General features: G+C 51.9%; 1 protein-coding gene across 9 annotated transcripts in view; it reads right to left on the bottom strand.

Annotated features, from left to right (window-relative positions):
• The window catches only part of RIMBP2 (RIMS binding protein 2), a 73,282-nt gene extending 64,928 nt beyond the window's left edge, over positions 1–8,354 (bottom strand). For all 9 annotated transcript variants that reach the window (XR_010442181.1, XM_064727070.1, XM_064727071.1 and 6 more), the window contains exon 1: positions 7,539–8,354. The gene's annotated coding sequence lies outside the window, so the exon portion shown is untranslated. The remainder of the gene's footprint in view (positions 1–7,538) is intronic.
• Positions 8,355–15,367: the final 7,013 nt, after the last annotated feature.

Genomic DNA, 15,367 nt, shown 5'->3' with positions numbered 1-15,367 from the left:
CCAGCTGCACCAGGGGAAATTCCTGTTCCCTAGTTACAGCAAATCAGGGAGAGGAAACTTCCTTCCCAACAGCAGCACGGGCCTCAGTGCTGTTAAACAGAGGGATATTAAACAATCAGCGCTCTGACCGAATGTTCTGGTGGTTTTTATGTGCCAGGCTAAATTTTGGTTACAGGAAGGATGGTGATGGTGACACAGCAGGAACTGTGCAGGAACTGTGCCCATCTGCACATAAACCAGAGCTACCAAAATGGGAAATACATTTATACACAAGATTTAAGGCTGCTGAACACAGACCCTTCCAGAGAGACATTTATAGTTCTGTACACCCAGCAGGTGCAAAGGCAGCCCTTGGAGTGCACAAACTGGCTGTAGCCACACTGATTTATGATAGTAGTAATTTTTTTAAAGATTAATAGATTTGCAGGCTCATTACTATGAGTAGCACATGGCCAGTTAATTTAAAATGAAACAAAAAAAGGTCTGGTTTTAGATCAATACTTCCCCTCCTCCTTTCTTATACAACATTTAATTAAGAGAAGCAATACAATGGACAATTGTTGGAGCAGGTTCTGCAAACAATACCCATGGATTTCCATTGACCCTGCTGAGTGGCCCTGGGCACACAAACCTGAGGCACACTGAAAATTTCCCACCTGCAAAACGGACAGAATGACAGCAAACCATCATTCTTGAGCACTCCGTGAAGAGTTTTCTCACTGAAAAGTGCCAATGCGGAATAAGGGCTTCTCTAGACAAAATGCAGGTTCACACAATTAGATTTCAATATGAGATTATAAAGTTGTAAACCTGATATTCTTTTAAAAAAACCCCAACACCCAAAATTTCATCCAGTTCTTCCTCATTCCTAATTACAACTTTCACTCCAGACCACAGCAGCTCATTGCCTGAGCCCTGCCAGCAGACAAAGAGTGAGGCAGGGATCTCCTGTGGGTGACCAGGAGCACTGTCAGAGCCACAGACAGACTCACAGACAGACAGACTGACAGGACCCAGCCTGCAAGGCCATGCCCTGGCCAGGAAACCACAATGGGATTTGATTCCTGCAGGGCCAGGGCTGGTCCCTCCATGGAGGGCTCAATCTGCACTGGAGAGGGGATAAAGATGGATAAGGGTCTATAAAATTGTATTAAGGGTGTATAAGGGTCTATTGAAGATGTATAAAGATGTATAAAGGTGTACAAGGGTCTACAAGGGTTATTAAAGATATAAAAGGGTGTATTAAGGATGTATTAAAGGTGTATTAAAGGTGTATTAAGGGTGTGTAAGGATGTACAAGGGCATATAAAGGTGTATAAAGGTGTGCAAGGGTGTATTAAAGATATATAAGGGTGTCTAAGGGTGTATTAAGAGTATATAAAGAGCGTACAAGGGTGTGTAACGGGTGTATAAAGAGTGCATAAAGGGCTATTAAAGATATATAAGGGTGTATAAGGGTGCACTAAGATACATAAGGGTGTATAAGGATGTATAAAGAGTGTTCAAGGGTGTACAAATGGTGCACAAAGGGTGCACAAAGGGTGTTTTAGGCCCCAGGAGCTGTGTGTGCCCAGGAGCTGGCTCTGGCTGCAGGAGGAGGAAGAGCTCCCACCCTGTGAGTGGACACGCTGCTGCCATTTACAAAAGGCTCCTTTAGCAAACCAGGCAGGGCCTAATGAATTAGCAAGCATTAAAAATTGATGGTCCCTGCACAGCATTTCTGAAAGCTGTATTGATTCACGTTTTCATTCTGCAGAAAGCACCGGGGCCCAGCTGGGATCTGGGGGGGACACACGGGGAGGATTCCTGTGCTCAGGGCTGGAATGGGCAGAGCTCTCAGATGGCACAGGGGCCCCTGGGTGCTGCATTTAATGTGATTCCATCCCCTCCTGGATGCTGCATTTAGGGTGATTCCATCCCCACCTGGATGCTGCATTTAATGTGATTCCATCCCTACCTGGACACTGCATTTAAGGTGAATCCATCCCCACCTGGATGCCACATTTAAGGTGGTTCCATCCCCACCTGGCAGGGCAGAGCTCGCAGCCAGCCCTGCCTGCAGGGACCACCCAGAGCTGCCTGCACAGCATCCCTGGCAGGCAGCAGCACTGCCTGACAGCCCAGGGCACACAGCCTGGGCCAGAACAAGCCCTGCTCGGGATTCCTGCAGCCAGCCCACACAGAGAACCTGCCCAGGCTCCAGACACAGCCTTCTGTCAGGCCCAGGATGACACAAGCACATTTCCACAACTACTTAAAGGTTATGTAATGGAGATCTGCAGAGCATTAGCTGTCACATGACGGCCCCGCTAAGATTCCAAACTGCCACCTACCAAATTTAATTGGCCAGCAGTAAACAGGGGAGAGGGCAGGGAAGGCACTCCTGCAGCTGGCAGGGAATGCTCCTGAGGCTCTGGCTCCAGGGCTGGGGCAGGCAGGTGGGGAGGGCAGCGAGCAGGCTGTGCCAGGAGGGGCAATGGGGAGTGCCACAGGGAAATGCAGGGCACAGGGGGCAGAACCAGCCCTGCAGTGCTGTGACAGGGACAGCTGAGAGCGCCTTGCCCTGGACTCTGAGCACCAGCAGCCCCCAAACCCTGACCCTGAGCTTGACCCTGACCCTAACCCTGACCCAGCTCCATCCCTCCCCAGGCAGCGCCAGCCCCAGCCCATGCCCAGTGGGGATGGCCCTGTGCTGTGTTTCCCCACTGGCACAGATCTGTGCAGATCCTGCCTGATGGACACCACAGACCCCTCACAGTGAGCGGCAGGGCTCTCACTGCACTTCCCATGGTTTTCCACACAGGAGGAACCATGGTTTTCCATACAGGCCAAAAGGCACCGTGGTGTCCCATACAGGAATAACCAAGAGCATTTTTCAGCTCTGTGAGAAGGAGGTGCAGAAATACTCAGCGGGAGCTGGAAAGGTGAAGTCCCAGAATAAATGCCCTGCTCTGGAGGAATTCAGCCTAGATGTAGGATTTTTCTAAGCCAACCCTAAACAAGTTAACCTGCCTCAAGAAAGGCTTCTTTTTCTTTCGAAACTGGCAAGAGTTGGGGGTCTAATTGTAATTTTCTCCATCACACATCCAGTGTAAAAACTCCATGAGGCCGTCTATATATATGACTGATGCTCCTCAGTGAAAGAAAATAAATCAGTCCAGTTCTATGGGAGGCAAGGGGTGCATTGACGGGTGCCCAGCAGCTCCCTGTGTTCACACCCTGAGGAAGAGGGGCTGGTGCAGGGTGGTCCCCAAAGGAGAACTGGAGAAGGTTCTGATTGCCTGAGATGGGAGCAGGGAATCTGTGCCAGGCTGAGATTCTCTCAGTGCCTCCCTCTGGTTCACAGGAACAGCCTGCCCTGCTGCTGATCAGCCCTGGGCACAGCAATGCCTGCTGCTCCACAAACCAGCCCTGTGCGCGGCAGAAAATAAACTTTATCACAATTATATATTTTAAAAATCAAAAATCACCCCCCGGTCCCATTCCCTGTGTCCTGGCACTGCACTGTAAATGTCTCCCCCAAACCACTGCCACCAGCAGGGGAATGAGGCTCCTCACTCCCACTGGACATCCCCACCAGCAGCACAGAGCTAACCAAATGTACTCCAGAAACCCCAGAACAAATGCAGATTCTTCTGGCACTCAGCAGTATTCTTCCATAGATCAGCAGCACACAGTGCAGGCTGTCAAGTGATTTATAAGTAGCATCTAGAAGCCTCTGCTGGGATTCAGCATCCTGATGGAGAAAACAGTATTTGGTCTGAAAATCTCATTTCCTGAGCAGATAAAATAAACAGAATGTAGTGTAAAGAGTTCAGTATTATTCCCACTTACAGGAGGAGAACAGAGCCCAGGAGATGCTGAATGCTTTGCTCAGGGCCATTCACAGAACCTTTTCTGGAGCTCTTTTCTCCATCTCTGAGCCCCCCTGCCCTGCCCAGAGCCCCTCGGAGCCTGGTTCAAGCTCTTTTCTCCATCACTGAGTGTGACCATGTTCACAGGGGTCTGAGGATGAGGGAAGGGATGAGGATCTGACTCCATGTATCACAAGGCTGATTTATTATTTTATGTTATATATTACACTGAAACTACACTAAAGGAATAGAAGAAAAGGTTTCATCAGAAGGCTGGATAAGAATAGAAAAAGAATGAATAACAAAGGCTTGTGACTGACCAGAGTCTGAGCCAGCTGTGATTGGCCATTAATTAGAAACAACCACATGAGCCCAATCCCAGATGCACCTGTTGCATTCCACAGCAGCAGATAATCAATGTTTACATTTGTTCCTGAGGCCTCTCAGCTTCTCAGGAGGGAAAATCCTAAGGAAAGGATTTTCCATAAAAGATGTCTGTGACAGCTGAGCACTCCTGCCCTGCCCAGAGCCCCCTGCTGCAGAGCCCCTGGCGGAGCTCCCACAGAGCCCAACTGGGTCCATGGCACCGTGCTTGGGAGCAGCTGCATTTCCCCAGCGCTGTGGCTACACTCCAGCTCTATTTTTATTCCTGATATTGGGATATATTCTTCAATTCTAGCAGCAAGTGCTGCTCTAACAGAGGAAATGCTGCTGTCAGCAGCACTCTGTGACAATCCTCATCTGTGCTGGGCAGGCATCAACACAGAGCACCAACAGTCACAGGAATCACAGGTGCTGGCCAAAACCTGAACAGATTTCAGCTCCTTGGTCCTGTGCACAGAGGCTTTCCAAACACAGAGAGGAGCTGGTGTCTGCACAGCCTGACATGCTATCAGAATGGGATGCACAGGCTGTGACAGGGGGAAACAAAGCATCTACACAAAATTCCAGTTAGTCAGAACCTTTTGCTGAATAATAACCCAAAAATAAGTCCCAGAAAAGTCGTGACTAACAGGCACTTCAGCTGCTGTGACATATCTCCTAGCAGTGAGGAGGGCCTGAAACACTTTCAGTGAAATGACAAACAGCCTTGACTGTCAAACCACGCTGCATTCAACAGGAATGCTGAGAGGAAGGACATGCCCAGCCAGCTTCTCTTCACAGAGCACAGTCAGATTTTGGATATTTAACTCTGATCTGTGCTGGGGCGTTTGCACAGAAAGGAACCCCCCAACCCCCGAGGATGTTAATTACCCACTGATCACAGGCTGCTCATTCCTCTTGTGGCAGCCCAGAAAGGCTCAGGGTTTTGTTACAAGAGTGCTGGAATATTGATTTAAGGCTCAGTGTCACACAATGGATGGACACGTATGGATGGACAGATTTGTTTGGGCAGATGCAGAAATACATCCACAGCTTGTACAGGCATGGGACTGGTCACATCTATGGAGAGATGCTTCAGGTTTCTGAGCTTGCAGTTGTCAGTTAATTAAGTAGCATTTAGCTGCTTTAGTTTCTCCATTTTCATGCAGAAATTTCTCCATTTCCATGCAGAAATCTGTGGCACTGCCCTGCCCAACATTTTGTTCCACCTCACTTTTCCTACCCCTAAACCCCACGTGCTGTTTTAGAGCTGTCACTTGGTTTAAATTCCAGAAATTTCAACGCGCTGCCTGTCTCAGAAAGGTGCGCCAGGCAGAGACAAATACATCAAGCTGGGTGTAACAGCAGAGCCCCTGTGCTCTGTGCCTGCAGCATGCACTCATGCTGTATTCTGGCAGGCTGGAGCCCATTCAGGCACCCGAGCAGGGAAAATCAGGGCTGCTCTCCAGCCTGCAGACAGCAGGGCCTCGTCACTGGCTTCATTTAGAGCCGGTCTTTCCCCTTTTAAAAATAAAACAGTCTGCACAGAGCCACTGACCAGGGCCATCAGATCAAAAAGGAACAACAAAGAGGCACCTAAAAATCCCCAACCTCCTTTAAGGTACTAGAAGTAGCACAAATGTGCTTCAAAGGCTGTCTACAGTGCTGAGTCCTGGCTGACATCTGGAACATTTCATCTGAATTACCTTCTTCATTTGTCAGCTGGGTACACAGCCCTCCTCTAATAAAAATGTAACACCTCCCCATCAAAACCACCAAAATACAAAGTGACTACAGCAACTTTCCTATCAGTGCCACATCCTGATATTTTTTATCCTATTGGCTTTATGGGGATGCTGTATCTTCCCCTCTGCTGCTTGGTTTGTGTTTCAGTATTTCTGAAACACAGTATTGGTCTGTGTTTCAGTATTTCATGCTGTTTTCTTTAGGCCCTGTTCTATCTTGCCAAGCCGTATTCCTTATTTTTATTTGGATGATATCAATCATGATATTCATCCCCTGTCACAGAATACTTGGTGCAATTCCTAATGTTACAACCACTGGCTTTGAATTAAGGTATTTCTTTAAAATATTTACAGTCCCTTAAGAAGCAGACTCTGTATTTACCAGATGCAGTGCCAAGGCTCACTAATAAGTTATTCTGCTGAGTTATTTTGTGTACAAACCCTGCATCACGACCTGCACTGCACAGAACAGCCCAGGCAGTGTTTTACACTAAAAAACCAGGCAGCAGTAGATTAAAAAAGAAAAAAGGAAGCTGTGATGTGCCCTGAGGTTCTGCTCGGCCACAGCTGCACCGAGGCCGAGCACAGCTGTAATGTCGCCCATCACATCGCGGTGGCACAGACACACCCCCGAGCCCGGCAGGGCCAGGGTGGGGAGAGGGCAATAAATAATAATAATAATAATAATAATAATAATAATAATAATAATAATAATAATAATAATAATAATAAACCCTACAGTGCCCCATAACGCTGAGCACAGCACACCGCCGCACGCTAATGCACCGGCGTTTAGGGAAATGGGCAATAATAAACGGTATTATTGTGTTGTACGTGCTGGTGTGCAGAGCAGACAGCCCCAGCCCTGCTGTCCGTGTGTTGTCCGTGCCGTGTGCCAATCGCTGTTCGGTGGCAATGATGATGCATTTCCTTCATCGGCTGGTTCGGCACCAAAGGATGAGCTATTTCCTTGCAATCGGGCTGGTTTAGCCCCAGATGCCAGACAAACCGCACGTATTCGCAGGGACAGCGGCTGTGCGGAGCAGCGGCCGCGATGACTTTGCCGTGACACCACAATCCACACTGGCAAAGCAAACACAAAAACCGGGGAGCAGCCCCGTGCCCGGGGCTGGGGACAGGGACAGGCACCGCCAGCTCTGCCCACGGGCACCAACGGAGCAGAGCAGAAACACGGCCATCAGACCGGCCAAAATGGCTTTTGTTCCATCGGAAACCCTAAAAGCGACTGGGAAATGACATCAGATTAAACATCAGTCGCAGGGAGGATGGAATAATCTAGCAAGAGTTTAATCCCTTTACCTAGCGCTCGTGCACGATGCACATTTTATTATTCAGAGCAGCACCTAGCAGGGACGATGCAGTGAAGGGCATCGCCGAAAATGCTGCAGAATAATAAAGTTTGCCTGCCTGCGATCCCAGTTACCGATGCCGGAAGGGGACTGTCCCCCCGCACACGCATCCGCATCCCCATCCCCATCCCATCGCCATCTCCATCCCATCCCATCCCCGCGGCCCCGGAGCACCGCGGCCGTTCCCGGGAGCGCTCCCCGCGTACCTGCGCTCAGGCGGGGCCGAGGGCGAGCGGGATCCTGCGGGAGCGGAGCGGGGCCGGCAGCGGCTCCGGTGTCAGCAGCGGCTCCGGGTATCGGGGCGGAGCGGGGCCGGCAGCAGCAGATCCGGGTGTCGGAGGGAGCGGGGCCGGGCAGGAGCTCCGGTGTCGGTAGCCGCAGATCCGGGTGTCGGAGGGAGCGGAGCGGGGCCGGGCCGGCAGCGGCTCCGGTGTCGGTAACAGCAGCTCCCGTGTCGGGGGAGCTCCCGTGTCCGCAGCAGCCGCAGCTCCCGAGGTCGGAGCAGCTCCGGGGCCGGGCAGGAGCTCAAGCTGTCGGTGCAGCCGCAGCTCCGGTGTCGGTCACAGCAGCTCGGGTGTCTGCAGCAGCGGCTCCGGTGTCTGCAGCAGCGGCTCCGGTGTCGGCAGCAGCACTCCCGGTGTCGGCAGCAGCAGCTCGGTGCCGGCAGCAGCTCCGGTCCGGCAGCAGCCGCAGCTCCGGCGGCGCTCGGTGTTCGCTGCTCGGCGCTCGGGGCCGGCGCTTCACGGGCGCGCCGCGGGCGGGCAGGCGCGGAGCCGAGCGAGCATCACGGCCGTGCCGGCCCCGGAGCCCGTGATGGGGAGGCTCCCGCAGCCCCCAAGATGGCTCTGGCGGGCCCGCGGCGCTCACATGGCCCGGGCCGGGCCGGGCCGCGCCCGGAGCGGCTGCGGCAGGGCCGGGGCTGCGCTAGCGCTGGGGCCGCCGCCGCCGGCTCGGCTCTGGCCTGCTGGCACGGAGCGATGGAGCCAACATGCCAGCCCGGCCCCGGGCTCGCCGCGCCCCGCCCGCCCGATGGAGGCGCGGCGGCGCCGGTGCGGAAGGGAATTAAGGCGGATTACCTGGAGCATCCCAGCGTTCCGCCCGCGCTCCGCTTCCCGGGATAACGGGGGGCACCGCGGGCCCACAGAGCTCCCGAGGGGCAGCGACACCTCCCCAGCAGGCACAGGGCCACGCTCCAAGGGGATACGGGGAAAGATTGTCAGTAAATCAGAGTTTAGAAACCCAGATTCAGTCGTTTTTCTCATTGTTTCTTGCTCCTGGTTTCTCCTGAGCACAGGTGATCTGAGTGACAGAATCTGATCACTTTGGGAGTGCATTCACTACAGCACAACTGAATTCCCCAGGCTGATGAAGGTTAAATCATCGAGAAAACATCTGAATTATATTGAGTGGTATTTCTGCATTTCCCTTTTAGTATTTTACAGAAGAAGGAAATATTGCACTCTCAAGGCACTATTTTATTGAATTCTGCTAAAGTGTCCAAAAAACCCACATCCCTCAATTCAATGCTGCCTTTCCTACAGTTCCTTCTCAGACACCAGCCTTCCTCCCATGGTTTTACCCACAGGCATTATGAGGAAGAGCAGGAGAATTTTCGGAGAAGTTTGGCCTTGACAAAAGCAGGCAGATTTCCCCCCAAGCCCAATGCTTCTCTCTGACGTTGGAGTGCATGGGGAGTGCCCTGCTCTCCAGAACTGCAGCACCTGATGCCTCTCTGGAAGGAATGAGGAGCCATGGAAGAGGGAGCTCTCAGATGATCTCTGTCCCAGGTTCTGTGTCGCCTGCGTTTCCAGCCCAGTGTGAACCCCTGATGGTCACTGAGCAGCTGGGAATCTCTCCCTCCTGGCCTTGTCAGGATTTCTGCTCCCACCCATCCCGTCTGAGCCCCCAAGGCTCCCAGACCACCACCCCCATTTACATGGAGCCCGTTTCTCCTCAGGGGTTTGGGGTTCAATGGGGGGCACGGTGTGACCTGCAGGGCAAGGCTGCTGCTGCAATCCTGCCCTCGCTGTGCGGGTGAAACGCCCAGATGTGAGCTCTGAGCTCTGGGCCTGGTGCCATTCAGGAGGAGCAGGTGAGGAGAAGGTTCACAGACAGTCTGTGCTGCCTTCCTGCAGATCCGCGCTGGCACCGTGCAGAGAGACCAGAACATTCTGAGTGAGAGCTCCAGAATCTCAAAGCAAGGTCCCCAGACCCTCTGTTGTGCAGCTCCCAGCCCCAAAGGACCTTCCCTGAGATCCCCCATCACTGCAGCACAACAACACAACTCTGCCATTTTCTGAGGGGAGAGCTGCTCCCAGCCAGGCTCCTGTGCTCATTCCCAGATTAGATTATGGCTCTGATCATCAGGCAAGGCACTCTTACTTTTAGAACCACTTCATGCCATAAATGGCTTGCTTTTTTGGGTTTTTTTAGTCTAATTTTGGCTAGTCAGATTTTCCCCTCAGCTGAGCTGCATTTCAAGCTGCAGTGTTCCCTCTGACAGCACCAGCACTGAGCTCGCTGTGCTCCAGCCCCAGCTCAGGCCTGCAGCTCGGGATCTCAGCTGCACCAGAATATTCTGGCACATTCTGCAGACGGGGCTTGAACGTGGCTGCTCCTCTGCGTGCATTTGTACAAACAAAACAAAAATGCACCAGGCCAACCTGACCCCTGAAAGTCTCTCAGGTCACTGTAAAATGGAGTTATTGATGTGTTAAACTGAGCCAAACCAGCTCTGCTCCTTCCCTGTCACGGTGGGTTTAAAACATGAATATCTGTACAGGGGGGTGTGGGAGCACACAGGGATAAAATATGTAAATTATCATAAACTTTCTGAAAGCCTTCTTTTAAACATATGCAAAATTATATGAGTAAATTTGATTAAGCCACTCTGAAAGTAAAATAGCAAGTAGTTTTTTAAACTACCAGTATAGAGTCACTGCTAGGAAGGATTTAAAACATATTCTTTATCTCAAGAACATGTTTAGCAATTTGAATCATAAAAATTTGACATATGCAACTTGTTATGCCACAGCAGACGAGAACTGACATTTTACTGGAACTGTAAGATGTTAGGATTTATTATCATAAATATTTTATTATTATTTTGGTAGTTTGTGTGGATTTGTGCCTACCCTCAGGTCTCCCAGCTAATTTTGGAGCTCTTCACACGCCCCTTGCAGCATTGGATCTCCAGATCTTTCATGCTTTTGGGTTGTTTGTTGATGTTTTGATGATGCTGAGAGTTAGCACTGACAAGGAGCATTTTCTGCTGTGGAGGCAGAGTTCTGGGGATTGTTTTGTGATGGCAGCACTGTTATTGGATCACAGCGTCAATGGAGATGAAGGGTTGACAGCCCGGTAAGGAGAAAATACATTTCTCATTTTTCATGTCATTCTTGCTAAAGCTTTGTCTGAGGGGAAGAATTTAATTCAAATTCTATCAGAAATCACAGTGTAAGTGCTTTATTTGAAAGATTTCTTCCTCAGACATTTCATTGCAGCTGTAAGTGAATAAGAGACAATCCTGCCTGATCAATCACCGGTATAGAGATGGGGCTGACACAAGGAAAAGAGAAGCAGACAATTTCTTTTCTTTCCCTTTCTCTTTCCCTTTCCTTTCCTCCATCCAGCCACGCTGGGTGACTCTGGGGTCACCGATGGATTTGCCACTGGATGGCAACAGAGCGCTGCTGCTGCTGCTGCTGCTGCTGCTGAGGCTCCCTCTGCCAGCCCGTGCCGAGCCGATCCGTGCTGAACCGATCCGTGCTGAATCGATCCGTGCTGAACCGATCCGTGCTGAACCGATCCGTGCCGAACCGACTCGTGCCGAACCGATCCGTGCCGAACCGATCCGTGCCGAACTGACCCGTGCCGAACCGATCCGTGCCGAACCGATCCGTGCCGAACCGATCCGTGCCGAGCCGATCCGTGCCGAGCCGGTCCCGTGCTGAGTTCCCGGGCGTGTGCGAGCACCGATCCGTGCCGAACCGTGTGCTGATGATCTGTGCCGAACCGATCCGTGCCGACCGATCCGTGCCAACCGATCCGTGCCAGCCACGTGCCGTGCCCAGATCCTCTGAACAATCTGTCCGAACCGATCCGTGCCAAGCCGATCCGTGCCGAACCGATCCGTGCCGAGCCGATCCGTGCCGAACCGATCCGTGCCAAGCCGATCCGTGCTGAGCCGATCCGTGCTGAACCGATCCGTGCCGAACCAATCCGTGCTGAACCGATCCGTGCCAAGCCGAGCCGTGCCAAGCCGATCCGTGCCGAGCCGATCCGTGCTGAACCGATCCGTGCCGAGCCGAGCCGTGCCTGCCCGCGGCTCTCCAGTGCTGCGTTCCCCGGGCGCTGGGGCACCAAGCCGTGCCCGGGCTGTGTGCTGGGATGTTTCTGTGCCCCAGCCCTGCCCAGCCCAGCCCGGCTCAGCCCGGCCCAGCCCAGGGCTCCCCGAGGTGCCCAGGTCTCAGCTGTGCCCGCTGCCCCAGCTCACACCCTCTCCATCTTTAAAGCAATAAACCTCCACATTTCCAGTGACACAAACTTCTGTCCCGAACGGGGTTTGGGCACAAGCTGCTCCTGCCTCGGGAGCTCCACCAGCGCAGCTCTGTGCAGGGGAAAAACCGATTCTGATGTGAATGCAGAGTCAGAACAGCAGAACCAGCCCCAGGTGTGTTACAGCTGCTAACTCTGCAGAGGAATATTTAACTGGTGCCTTTCTCCTATCAGGCATTAAACTGGTGAGTAAAGGATGCAGTAAAAGCTGAGCTGCCAAACACTTAAGTGTTCATTGATTTTTGTAAAGCGTTTTTTATCGTGTTTGTACCCACCGAAGGGAGAAGCACTGGAAGCTCTGGAGAGGGGATCCATTAGTGAGCAGAAAAGATGAATCACAGCCAACAGCAGGTACAGCTGGCTCTCACTGAGGCCCCAAAGCCACGGGAAAAGCAATTTCTCTGCAGGCAGATGGGGCTGTGCCTCCATCTCCAGCCATCCTGGGCTGGTCCTCAGGGCTGCCTTCCTCCCCGCCAGCCTCAGGCTCAGGGCTTTGGAAAGAAGCTGATCCCCCCTCTCACAAGGCACACGTGCAGACAAATGGTCCAGGATCTTCACAGAAGGCATTCAACATCAGCATAGGTAGTTTTTCTTGGTTTTGGTTTTGGTTTTGGGGATTTTTTGTTGTTGTTGGGGGATCACTGCAAACTGGCCAATATTTTAAATTTAGTGTCTTACAATACAAGCAGTATATAACTCCAATTAGAAGAGTAAAGAAGAAAAGTTGTAACTAAAAGAGTTACTGGTGTAATTTGTGCCTCTCTCCTGGATTCAGGGACACTGAACGGGGCTGGTTCCTCCCTCCTGGCCCAGGGCTCGTTCCTCTCTCCTGGCCAGGGATGCTGAGCAGGGCTGGTTCCCCTCTCCTGGCCCAGGATGCTGATCTCCCTGCTGGGCTCAGGACACTGAGCAGGGCTGGTGCCTCTCTCCTGGATTCAGGGACACTGAGCAGGGCTGGTGCCTCTCTCCTGGATTCAGGGACACTGACCAGGGCTGGTTCCCCCCTGCTGCCCCCTGAGATGCCCCTGCCCCTCACTCCGCGCTGGCTGCAGGCGCTGGCAGAGCAGCTGCTCTCTCACTTTACATAACATTTAATCTTGTGTAACCAAGACCGCTCCCACAGGGTAAACACAGAGTGAGATCTCTTTTTTCCAGGCACACCACCCTCATTTTCAGCTTCTCTCTCTCTGTGAGTCAGGCTGGCTCTGCTTGGCCAGCAGCATGGGCTCAGTCCCATTGAGTGTGGAGCTCCCATTGGAGGGAAGGTGAACCCTGCAGTACCAACCAAGAAATTCTTTTTGGGATGGGGAGTTTGGAGTTTGTTCTTTGCTCTGGTCAGATCTCAGAATTATCCAATTGCTGACCATTTACAGCAATTCAGTTCAGCTTTCCTTTTTCTGCTGTGCATTACTGCACTGTGCTGAGGCACTGGGGGTGCTGGGTGTGAGGGCAGAGCTTGATGTTAATGAAACAGCTCTCCTTTAAGCACAGAAACGGTTTTTAATGCAATTAAAATAGTGCCACATTCACTTCTCTAGTATAAATGGTAGGGAAGCCATCAAGGGCACTTATTTATGTCTGTGTGGGATGAAAAGAATGCTCATGGAAACCCAAGAAAAGCATCCTGGCCCACAGGGCTGAGTCACTCTGTCAGCACATGCTTGCCTTAGCAATGAACCTGCTCTGAGGAGGCAAAACACAGAAAGCAGATATGGAACCTAAGCCCAGCTCTAGTGCGGGTTTGGGCACCCAGCTGGATTGCAGGGAGACTGAGATTTTGCCTTTATTTTCTTAAATCTCGCCTGAAGTTTATTGTGATTTCTGTTATTTTAGGGATTAAAAACATAATATATTAGCTGTGATTAAAAATACATGTCAACACTTGCTGCATTTTATTGTCCTGTGAGTTGATGCTTTGCTTCTAAGGCTGGTTTGTTCCACGGTTTTATTTGCCTCACACTGGAAGGAAAACCATGCCCAAAACCCCATTAGGGGGAACTGCAGAAATGGGAACTCTGACAGAATCTCTCTATAAATAGCTGCAAAGTCAAGGGAGCACAAGAGTGCCCAGCTGTCAGCCCGGGCCTGGCAGAGCTGTCCCCAGGCTGCTGGGCAGCAGGGCTGGAGGGGAGCAGGATTGCAGGATTGCAGGATTGCAGGGGTTCTGAGCCCCAAACTGCCCCAGACCGCCAGCTCTGCATGGCACAGGTGCCCCCTTCTCTCTGCGGCACACCTGCCCTTCTCTCCATGGCACACCTGCCCTTCTCCCCGTGGCACACCTGCCCTTCTCTCCATGGCACAGGTGCCCTTCTCTCTGCGGCACACCTGCCCTTCTCCCCATGGCACACCTGCCCTTCTCTCCATGGCACAGGTGCCCTTCTCTCCATGGCACAGGTGCCCTTCTCTCCCCATGGCACAGGTGCCCCCTTCTCTCTGTGGCACACCTGCCCTTCTCTCCATGGCACAGGTGCCCTTCTCTCTGTGGCACACCTGCCCTTCTCTCCATGGCACAGGTGCCCCCTTCTCTCTGTGGCACACCTGCCCTTCTCTCCCCATGGCACAGGTGCCCTTCTCTCTCCATGGCACAGGTGCCCTTCTCTCCATGGCACACCTGCCCTTCTCCCCATGGCACAGGTGCCCTTCTCTCCCCATGGCACAGGTGCCCTTCTCTCTGCGGCACACCTGCCCTTCTCTCCATGGCACACCTGCCCTTCTCTCCATGGCACAGGTGCCCTTCTCCCCATGGCACACCTGCCCTTCTCTCCCTGTTCTCCTGGGCCCTTTAAACCCCACTGCTCATCTTGCCGTGGTTCCTGCAGTGGTTCTGAACCTAATTTCAGGTGAATTTATTTTAAATCCTGCCATCAGTGGCTACTGAAGAATAGCCTCATTCACTGTGTGAATCCGTGGTGAGAAATAGCTCTGCACTGTAGGAGTATCTAAATGCACCTTCCACACATGCAAATGAATTTATTTAAAATCAGTGTAGCCCTTGGTGGGCAGCTCAGGAGGCAGGGGCTGGTTTGGAACGTGGGGACATGAAAAGGAGCTGTGATTATTTAAGCAATGGATGTTTAGGATGGTTGCACTGGGACAGTAACATCAGTTCCCCACAAATGGTGATGTCAGGTATGAGGAATAATAATAAAATATATTACTAATAATTAAAAATGAATATAATAATAGAATAAAGAATAAAAACAGGCCAGGCAAGCCCCATGGGAAAGCCAGGAGACACAAACACTGAACCAAATCCTTATTGTGGATGATTTGTTGTGAGGATAAACATCTTGCTTTCCAAAACCTGCATGTGCAGCCCAGCCCAGCCCCACAGGCACCCAAAGGAGCTGACAGCTCACAGCAGGATCTCCCTCCACTCCTTGGGCCCTGCTGCCTGTGCTTCAGGAGAATTGTGTATTTAGAATTTGTGTTCACAGCTGCGGTGAAATTGCTATTAGCTACTGAAATGTTAATGATG

Source organism: Zonotrichia leucophrys, chromosome 15, assembly GCF_028769735.1.
Source record: "Zonotrichia leucophrys gambelii isolate GWCS_2022_RI chromosome 15, RI_Zleu_2.0, whole genome shotgun sequence".
Classification (NCBI taxonomy): Eukaryota; Metazoa; Chordata; class Aves; order Passeriformes; family Passerellidae; genus Zonotrichia; species Zonotrichia leucophrys.
Note: the sequence above shows the minus strand (reverse complement) of the source record. Positions and strands in the feature narration are given on the sequence as shown.